Here is an 11161-nt window from a genome sequence, read left to right on the forward strand (position 1 = left end):
AATGTAAGTGTGAGAGTAAATATGTTGAGGTTTTGATATATGTATATATATATATTAAGAGAAAGAGGTGAGCAATATTTAGGTGTGTGTTATAAGGATGTGTGAATTAAAGAAGAGTAAAATCATATGTGTGCTTGATTATATGACAATGTATTCTTATTTTTAAAGTATGTTATGTGATGGGTAATTCTAGTAGTACAAGAGTTGGTGCGTAAGCATTAAAATAGATAAATAAGAGATCATGTTTAATTCGGTAGCCGTTGCAATTTCTAGGAAGAGATATCGTAGTAATAATGATTTCATAAGAATACTTTATTAATTCGCTATCATCATATAATGATTGTTATGCAGTTGTAAAGGAAAATATTTGGAGCAGAAACTAGTAAGTATCTCTATACTTACTGAGGACGAAGCTGGTTGATTTTCTTATAATATTATGTTTACTGCTTTATTTACTTGTTTGCGCATGTGGTTTTGCATATTTTATTATTTCTAATAACCTGTCTAATAACAAGCTGTTGGATCAAGATCCACGGTGGGTATGCGAGGCTTCACATGAGTTCCAAGGTTCTCAGTGAATGAGGAGATACCTGAAAAGAATAATAAATACAAAAACTGGTGTACCAAGGTCACCAGGGAAACCAAGGTTTCCAAGAGCCAAGGCTCCCAAAGATTATAATTAAAAGTTAAGTGAGGAAACCAAGGTTTCTAATAACACGCTAACCGTGCCAAGGCCAACAAAGTAGTGGAAAAAGGGAAATACCTAAAACTATACCCTTAAAACTGTCATTGCCTTATGATTACGTTTATGTTCATTTTATGTCTGTGACTCGCGATCATGGATTATATTTTGTATATACATGTGATTATATGGCCATTGCATTGTGTTGCATTAATTAAATAAATCAGCACTCATATTATTATTGGAAACAGCGGACTCACTTTAGTGTTTATGTTGTTTTCTTCTCTTTGTATGGTATTTGTAATGGTTCAGGCTATGAAGAAGAAGAAGATTATCAGGACTATCCCGACACATAGATGGTTCCTGGTTCAGTTTTGTAAGGCTGGATAGCCTATATTTTGGGACTATCCTGTTATAGTCCATTAGCCTAACTTAAGACAATACTTATAATTCTCCGGTTATATATAGATATTTGGCTTGTATAATTATCTAGCCCTGTGTGGCATGACTGGTATTACTGTCTGTATAATTATGCTGACTGGCTCATTATATATATATTTTGAGGTATTTCAGTAGTAGCTCTGAGGTGTCAACCTATTCCCAATTTATATTACATTTATTCCGTTGCCAATAATTACCTCTGATAAGTTAGTAATGTCTCGTGGAAATTCGAAAATTTTCACTTACGCTTTTTGTAAAAGCGGGGCGTTACAGAAAGATGGATCAAATAAGAGACTCTCAAACTCAGATTATGAAGTCTCACCAGGAAAATTATACCCCCCAATTCTTCGCCGAGATGGAAGCCAGGATGGGTGCTCACTTTGAACAAATCATGAACCACCTCAATAGAGAAGAAGAAGAGCTTCAAAGACAGTCAGTGGCCAATCTTGATGGACACCACATGGTGGATGAGAGTACTTCTTATCATGAGCAAGCCATCGCCACAATGAAGAATGGAGAAGTGGTCGAAACTCACGTGGAAGAGATGAAGGAGGAGCAAATTGAGGTCCCATAAGCTCTACATCGGGCAAAAGGCGAGGAAGTGAGCACTGAGACTCCTTCATCATCCACTCTTATTCTCGAAACGCCATATGAACCCCGAGCCTCTATTGCTTATGACTTACCAAGAGGTCAGGAGAGTAGTTTGTTATGGCTGTTAGAAGAGCAAAAAGAGACCATCAAGGTAGAAAACTTCCTTGTGTATTTTCCTCATTTTATTCCAGTTCATGATTCCCTTCCGGATGAGAAACTGTTTGAGAATGCTCATAAGAATCTACCTCGATATGCGGACATTCAAAATTACTTTTCTGTAGGTAAAATTTATTTTCTTTGGTCTAAGAAAAGGAAAGATTGGTGCTTCAATTTTAAATTTAAGGGTAAGAGAGCATTGAGCGCATCAAGGATGTGGATTCCATTGGCTTGGCGGATCCAACATGTTTTGACTAAATGAGTCAGCTTCATAGGTTCGAGCACAGGCCCTGTACGCTTGAGTTCTCTATCATTCCAGGGTACATGATCTCCTTCCAGGTTTATCCTTTCCATTATTGCCTCATTCTTAGTTTATATTTTTACAACAATGTGTTGAACTTGACAAGTATTTGGTTGCAGTATCACTCTCTTTTTCAGGACGTGTTTTTACAATCAAGTTTGGGGGTATGATATGCCCCACATCTGCTCATTCAGGTATTCCTATCATCTTATTATTATGTTCAGTTCTATACACACATTGGAGACAATGTGTGATTCAAGTTTGGGGGTATAAAAGAGCGAAAAACTATCCAATATTTTGCTATGTTATTCTTGAGCATGTTGTTGATTTTGAATTCTGATTTGTATTTCATTGGTAAGCTTAACATGATGAACACATGATCACTTGACTAGGGAATTAAGAAGTTTTGTTATTTTCTTTGGCAGCATGAGATATTACTTTTTTCAATTTGATTTTCACAAGCACACTAGCACGTAGTCTGTGGGGTATGAAATTTGAAATCAGTTATGTTTGTTATCAATATCTTGGATGCAACTGGTTAACTTATTAGAGGAATAACCTTGGTATAAAGAAAAAAAAAAGAATAATATTGATCACTTTGAGCTTTTCACTAAGTAACTGGATCTCTTGCCTCATTAAGCATTGAGTATTCGCGTCAAAAGGTGGAAGTTTACCTTGATTGATAAATGGCTAAATTTATCTTCGTAGCCTTTTTGACTTGAGTTAGTAAGTCTTTAGGGTGTTTTACACCTAGTGCCATAAAACCATTTGGTTTGGGAGTCATTGACCTAACACTCGTTACAGGGGTCAATTAGAAAGCTTAAGGGAGCTAAGCATTGCACAACCTACATATATATAAAAATAATAATAATAATAAATATATATGCCTTGGTTGTTTTATCCAATGGGGAGTCTAGCGAATTTTGAGTGTTGAACCATTCATGATTGAGATTAATTTTGAAACCCCATGACTGTGTTAAGTTCACTTCACACTTGGTGAATCTTGTGGTATCTCATAATTTCATGTTAGTAGCTTAATTTTTAATTCCCTGAAATTGTGAAGATAAAGTTTATTTTGTTAAGCTTGCCAATGAATGAGAACCATTATTTTTATGATGTTGCATTCTTGGGGATAACATGGTAGGAACAATTTTTTTGGGTATCATTCTGGGCAAATCCTCACGAGACTTCACTCGTCCATTAGGAAGTTCTAGGGGTTTAAAAAGCTTGTTGCATACGTTAAATACAATCGTACATCCCACGAAAGAAGGATTTATCTTGTTGTTTTTCAGTTTTATTTCTTGTTTTGAATTGCTAAGGGACTAGCAATATGTAAGTTTAAGGGTATGATAAGCGTCGAATGTTGCACATTCAAGCCCCTTAACTTGCATATGTTAATTCCTTCACATTGTTATTTGTTTGATTTTGTGTTGTTTTATTGTTTTCAGGTTGTAAATAAAGATGCAATTAATTCCATTGATTTTGGGCTTAAAGCACACTTTGATAAGACCTAGAAGATATTGGTAAGCTTAACCAATCATAACAGAAGACTTATATGATGTGGTTAAGTTTAATCAAATCAAGGGAATGATTAAATCATAATTTCTCGACTAAGAGTCAAAATTGGCTTGGATTCAAATTTGGATGCTGCACATGTCTCAGTTTTTTTATTATAACTTTTGGCTCAGATATCAGATTGCAATGAAATTGATAGCATTGGAAAGCTAATAAAAAATAAAAAAAATAAATCAGAAATAGATTTTTCCTTATTCGGATATTTACTATGCCAAAATCGCCCCGTAATAAAAGACCACAATTCTGGACGAATTTGAAATCATTTTCCTACCTGTATTGAACTTTTAATCTCCTACTTGGACAAGAAGACTCAAGAGATGATTTTTCTGGAATTCTGACAGCTTTTAGGACTCTCCTAATCTCTATAAATAGACCCCTAAGCTTCAAGAGAAGAGTGCATGTGCTTAGCTTTAGACAGAAAATTCTTCTTGGAGGCTTGACAAGTTGAAGAGGAGAAGAACATGGCAGGAGACCATCCCAGTACCATGATGAGCGGCTAAATTCGTATTAGGGTGTTGATGTAGCCCTTTCTAAGTAACAATAGTTTAATTGTATTTTAATTTGGAATTTTCTATATGCATGATGGTTGTATGACTGTGAGAATTGATCTTAATGTTTATATTCATTCATTATGAATTTCTTAGGTTGTCTGAAAAAGTATTTTATATTGATAGAACTCAATCCTTCATATTTTATGTGGTTATGTGAATGATTGTTATGCAATAGTTTTAATTGATATGTGATCAAGAGGGTTAGATAGGTCATGTCTAGGGAAGACGATTGTACTACACCCTAGTTTAGTGTAATTTAGGTAGACAGTTCGTACCAACCGAAGATGGGTTATACTATTTCATTGATTGTATGTATGCTATTAAAGACGTAGCTAATCCATACCTAGGGAAGACGGGTCATACCGCATCTTAGTGGTTAGGAGGACGGTCCGTGCTAACTGAAGATGGATTATACTTATTCTTTAGAGGTAATTTATTGACTACTCGAGTGAACGAGCCCTATATCATGCATTATATGAATTTTCCTTGTTAATTTATGATTAACCACTGTTATGCGGTGAGTGGTGAAATCAATCCCCTGTTCTTTCTCTCATCACTACTACTTTATATTTATGTATTTTACTTTTATGTATTTATTTTTAGAAAACAAAAATCAAATCAAACATCTTTTTAATTAAGTTTATGTAATTTCGAAAAACTTGATAGCAATACCCTTACAGTCCTTGAGGTTCGACACCTTCTCTATAGCCTTATCCTACAAGGATTCGTTCTATTGTGAATGGTTAATTTTATTATTGATATATTTTGGTAAATAAAAGAACACATCAATTTCCTTTTTCAAAGGAATAGAACACAACACTATATTCTCTTCATCCAAGATAACATTATCAAAAAGATTGAGCATTTCATTAGAAGAAACAAGCAAATAGGAAGAGAATAACTGCTCGAAATTATTACCAAAGTAATTGCCTATATTCCTTCTATCTGAAATCCATGCACTAGAAGGCAAGTTAAGAAAGTCAATAGCGTTACATCTTCTTTTGATTAAAGTTGACATATGGAAGTATTTTGTATTCAAATCTTTGCAAGTGAGCCAAGTGTCTCTAGATTTGCTTTTCCATAAAATTTTTTCTTGAATAAACAGAGAGTCCAATTCCTGCTTTAGGAAAATTTCTTCTTGATACATGCGTAGAGAGAAATTGGATTGTTGGTTATCATCAATTTGCTGGGAAATAGAATTGTTTTTTTTTTTTTTAATATTCCCAAAATACAAATTATTCCAAATCTTCAATGCATACTTTGTTGATTTTAGTTTTCTTACTAAGACAAAAGCAGAAGAACCACTGATATAGGAATCCCAAGATGCTATAATAACCAAACGACATTCAGGATGCTTAGTCCAAAATTCCTCAAACCTAAAAGTTTTAGGTAGAGAGAATGATAGAGAAGCAGTATTTAGAATCAACGGATTATGATCAGAAGTGATAGTAGGCAAATGACAAATAGAGTGGGATGGAAATAATTCAAACCATTGAGTAGAAGCAACACCCCTATCCAGTCTCTGTTTAATAAGATGTCTACCTTCCCTATGATTTGACCCCCTATGATTTGACTATGTAAAAGGGTTCCCAGAAAATCTTAGATCAATCACACCACAAGTATTCATAAAAGATCTAAAAAAAATATCTTGATGAAGTAGCATAAGGCAAACCAAGAAAATATCAGTTTGATCCAATATCATATTAAAATCTCCAATGCACAGCCATGGACCAGAAAATCTATCTCCAATTTTCATAATATTTTCCCAGAATTGTTGTCTATTATGATAGTAAGGTGATCCATAAACACAAGAAAGCATCCAAGGGGTATTAACAGGGTCAGAATAACACCAAGCATATATAGTATTCACATTAGTAATAAAAACATTCTAGTTCAACACCATAACACCATGCTAACAAAAGTCCTCCTTTAGAGCCAATAGGAGGAACATGGGCCATCAAAAAGAAGCCAAGATCGTTCATAATTATACAGACAACAGCTGGAGTAGCTTTAGTTTCTAATAAATATATAACATCAAGAGAATACTTCCTAACCTTAACTCTTAGACTTCGGATTGCAGAGGCATGAGTCAACCCTCTGCAATTCCAAGCTAAGAGTTTTATGGATGGGGAGGAAGACTAGATTGGTCCACCCTTTTTTCTTCAATTTGAGTGAAATCCTGGTCATCCATTACTGTATCCTTCTCATAATCAGAAATAATATGACAAACTCCACAAACTTCTCTAAGGAATCTTCTAGTAGATGGTGGAATTACATTCATGTTAAGGCGAATAGGAGAATCTGCAAAAGGAGAATTGGTAGCAGCACTAGCCAAAGGAGATGATACAGAACAATTCGACACAATTACAGAAGGAGGGACCATCTTCCCATGAACCGAATCATGGCCCAGTGATAAAGTCATTAAAGCAGTAGGTGGTATAGAATATTTAAGAGAAGTTAGAGACAAAGCTGTTAGCTCCATTCCAGAAATTCCAGATAAATTTGTAGTACAATATTCAGTCACCTTTTGTTTTTTCAAAGCAACCAGAGGTATTTCATCACTATTGGGCTAGCCACGTTTTTTGGGTTGAGAAAAGGTATATCCGATGATGTTGGAGGGGAAGGCATGGGTGGTGGAGGAGGGATTGACACTTCTAGTATAGTAAGGATGGAATCTTGTCATTTTAGCAAGTGATTTGGGAGCTTTGTGTTAGGTGCGGAAATATGGGTTGATAGTAGATGAAATTGTGTTTGAAAATGGGTTAACAACAGGTTTTGGGTTAAGTTTATTTGTTTGAAGGCTAGGAAAAGTGGGAGTAATATCCAAATTGATTTGATTAGGCTCAAAGGAAGATGGGTTTGGATTAAGATGTAGCCCAATGGGCTGAAGTGGTGGGTACAACTAAAAAGGCTGAGATGGAATTATATTTTCACTTGGTGGGTTGGAAGTAGGTTGAGCCCAAGATGAAAGAAAATCAATAAATTGGGCTGGATGTTTTTGGTTTGGGCCTTCAGATAAGTCTTGAATCTGAGTTATGGTGGAATCAAAAGATGCAGGGGTAGATCCATAAGTCTTAGAACAATACACATCAGTAGCAATTAATGGAGGCAGCTTTTTTGGCTTATGTGAATATACAAGAGGCGCCTTACCCCTATCTCGAGTCACCTGAATAGTGACATTTCTTGAACTAGGGTACGTGGTAGCCTGTGATTCATGCTCAACTGAAACATCCAGATTCTGATGACACAAAGCCAAATCCTCCACTCGAGTGCACTCAATAGTATTTTCAGAGGACAAGTCTGGGGGGGACAACATGTGGCAAATAATATCCGAGTGACTGAGTCTAGGAACAATTCGCATGTAAGATGACTCACCACCATGCAAGAAATCAGAGGTTACCTCCGAGTGTGAACTTGCCGGTCCTTCACAAGACATACTCGAATCTGAATCCTCTCGAACAAAAACTAGTCTAGGATCTGAAGATCTAGTTGCTTCTAGAGGAATGCTATAGATGATATGAGGTAGAGCCTGTGAGTGATTTGAACAATTGTTTCTTTTATGCTCGATCAGACCACATATTGTACAATAATCACCCAGCCTCTCATAACGAAAACTAATCCACAATGGCTCCTTGTTTGGACGAGGAAGATGGAATCCAGGTTTAAGTGGTCGAGCAGTGTTAAGATCAACCCTGAAACGAAGATACTATCAACATAAAAGCCTTGGAGTCTAAAAGTTTTCCGCTTCCATCAGTATACCCAGACCTTTTCCAATCTTGATAGCATTTTTTGTTGTCATATTTTGATGAGGAAGACCGTGAACTTGCACCAAAAACAGAGATTGAGTTAGCTCAAATTCAGCAATAGCAAGATTAGGAGACCATTGTTGAAGCAAAAGCATAGATCCTTTGACGTTTTAGGGACCAAAACGCAAAATACGATCCAAATCGTCTTCATGAGTAACACCTAGTAAAAATTTATTAGGAGCAAGTGTTTCCACTGCAATAGGAGCTGCAAAACTCCATGCTACTGCCAGTGTTGCTCGAACAGTTTGAGTGGTTACTAGTTTTGGTGAAAGAAGCCTCCCGATGAGTACAAAAGCTTCTTGATTTGGAAGGGGTTCTTCTATAGATTCCAACACTGGATTATCAAACCCAAGAGCCACCATTATGTCAATTAAAGCTTGAAGAGCTTCTTTAGACATAACAAATGTATAAGAAAATCAAGTAGAACGAGAAGATGAAAAAAAAAAAGAGAAATGAAAAAGATAAACAGTAAAAAACTGTCTAGAAATTCTTTCCTAGGGAGGGAAAGGAGAGCTCAGAAAAGGGAGAGCAGTTTTAGGTTTTTCACACGACTAGGGGTGTGCAGTGGTTTGGTAGGCGGTTAAATTGGCTAAGTTGGTTCGATTAACCAACTTGGTCGGTTAAGTCGGTTAATTCACCGACATTTAACTGACAAGGAAAATTTTCGAAGTTTTCGATTAACTCGGTTTAGTCGGTCAGTTAAGGCGTCGGTTAACGATCGGTTAAGGCGGTCAGTTAATCGGTTTAGGTTAAGATTAAGCCTTAAAATGGGCCTTCTGGCCCTTCTTGATTTGGGCCTCAATTTTTAATGGGTCAAAAAGACTCAAAATAATTTTAAAAATAATTTTAAGGCCTTTATGCTTTATTTTTTAGTATTTGCCAGCAGGCCCATCCGCCCAGCAGGGCTACTGGGCCAGCACCACCCACCACTAGACACTAGTCCACTGTCCACCACTTGCCAATGCTAGTGGCCTTACTAGTCCATTCAAAATTTCAAATGAAAATCAAAATTATTGAATATTCTTATACCTTGAGTCCTTTTTACATAAATTTTTTTTTTTAAAAAAAAAAACAAAAATACATAAAAACTGAAAAAACTGGAAAAGTGGTCCAGTGGAAAACATAACATAATTACATAAAAATGAAAAATCCAATTCAGTGAATTCTCAATTCACGGTGAGTGCAAATGTGCAATTGTGCTTTCACTGCTTTGTGCAAAACTCCAAAGTCCAAATTGCAAAATGAGTCAAATGCAGTTATGCACTTAGTGCAAAATGACTGCTGAGTGCAAACAACAGTCCACAAATCCACAATCATACATTCATAATAAATTACAAAATTACTCCACCTTTCTTCAATAATACATTAATACTTGAATAAAAATAACTTAATGTTCAGCTGAATCAGCTACTAGCTAGCTGCACGAGTGCACCCTACGGGGAAAAAGATTAAAAAAGCAAGAAAAAAAAGTAGGAAAACATATGTTCTAAAGACTAAAAGCAAGGAAAAAATAGTAGTATCTGTATCATCCTAAAAAATGCAAGAAAAAAAATTAAAAATGCATGAAACATTGAAACTGATGAAAGATATTCTAAAAGAATTTGCTCAGAAATCCTTTGCATATTCTACTAAATCAGAATATCAAATTCAGGATTCATCATAGCACACATCAAACAAAAAGAATATCTTCTATCTCTATCTCAATACCAACTCACAATAATAAGTATAAACTTATTAGTTATAAAGTTTCCACCAACAGGCAACAACTCCAGAATTCCAAACATTACCAGTTCCAAAAGCTCCAGAATTTCAAACAAAAGTTACAAAACTATAATTTAATAGTAACAAGCTAAAAATTACAGCTCCAAGTCTCCAACAAAAACTCCAAAAGAGAAGAGAAATAAAAACTTCCTCCAACAGACATGTGATGACTTTCAATTTGCTTCCTTGATCCTTCAATGATCAAACAAATCAAAAAACATAAGTTATAAATATTGACTATATAGTGATCAATAAAAAAGAGTAAAAGACCATCAGACCACAAACAAGTAAGTGTCAAGAAAATAATAAGATGAAAAACATACCACTTACTTTCAACGTGACAAAGTACATCCTTCAAGCCTCATTGCCAAATGTGATGGAGTCAGACATAATTTCTACCACAAGAAAATTTTAAAAGAAATAGTAAAAATCAATTCAATCGAATAATTGGAACAATGAACAAATATGATTAACAAATATTACCTGAGTCAAGCTTGTAGCTATCTTCATCTTCAAAGGTAGGAAGATGTAACTCATCATGCTCACTGACCCAAGAAGATCTCAACCAATTGTGAGTACATATAAGAGCCTCCATTTTTTTCGGAGCTAAAGAACTCCAAAAAGGATCTATGACGCGACCTTTAGTGCTAAATGCTAACTCGGAAGCAACGGTGGTGATCAGAATTGCCAAGACATCTCGTGCAACCTCAGCTAGAACTGAAAACTTTGATGAATTTATCTTCCACCACATCAAAGCATCAAAAGTTTTACATGGTGGCTTAACATCTTCTGCAAAATATCTTTCAATCTCTGTCCGACACAATGCAAAATTTTTGGATGCCCGAAATGAATGGAAGTCTGTTAAAGCATCTTTTTTACTTCTAGAAGTAGTAGAAGTACCCGCACCCACAGAGGCTAAATTTCCACAACTTTGCTCTTCATTTGACTTGTCCCCACTTCCTCCAACATTCTTAGCATAGTGATTATACAATTGCTCCAATGCATTCTTCAATTTGGTGATAATCCTTTCTGCTTTTTATTAACCTACATTACTTTTGAACCAAAATTCTAAAATAATCATCTTGTAACGTGGATCAAGCATAGCAACGACAAACAACAAGGGGTTAATTTTCTCAAAGTCTCCCCAATACTTGTCATATTTCATTTTCATCCTAATCGCCATGGAACTCAACAAATCATTATCACTCTCACAATACTCAATCAAAGTATTATAAACATTTTGGAGTATATTGAAATAATTGTTAGAAGTCGAGTACAAGGAACCTGATATCTCAAT

Source organism: Alnus glutinosa, chromosome 9, assembly GCF_958979055.1.
Source record: "Alnus glutinosa chromosome 9, dhAlnGlut1.1, whole genome shotgun sequence".
Taxonomy (NCBI): domain Eukaryota; kingdom Viridiplantae; phylum Streptophyta; class Magnoliopsida; order Fagales; family Betulaceae; genus Alnus; species Alnus glutinosa.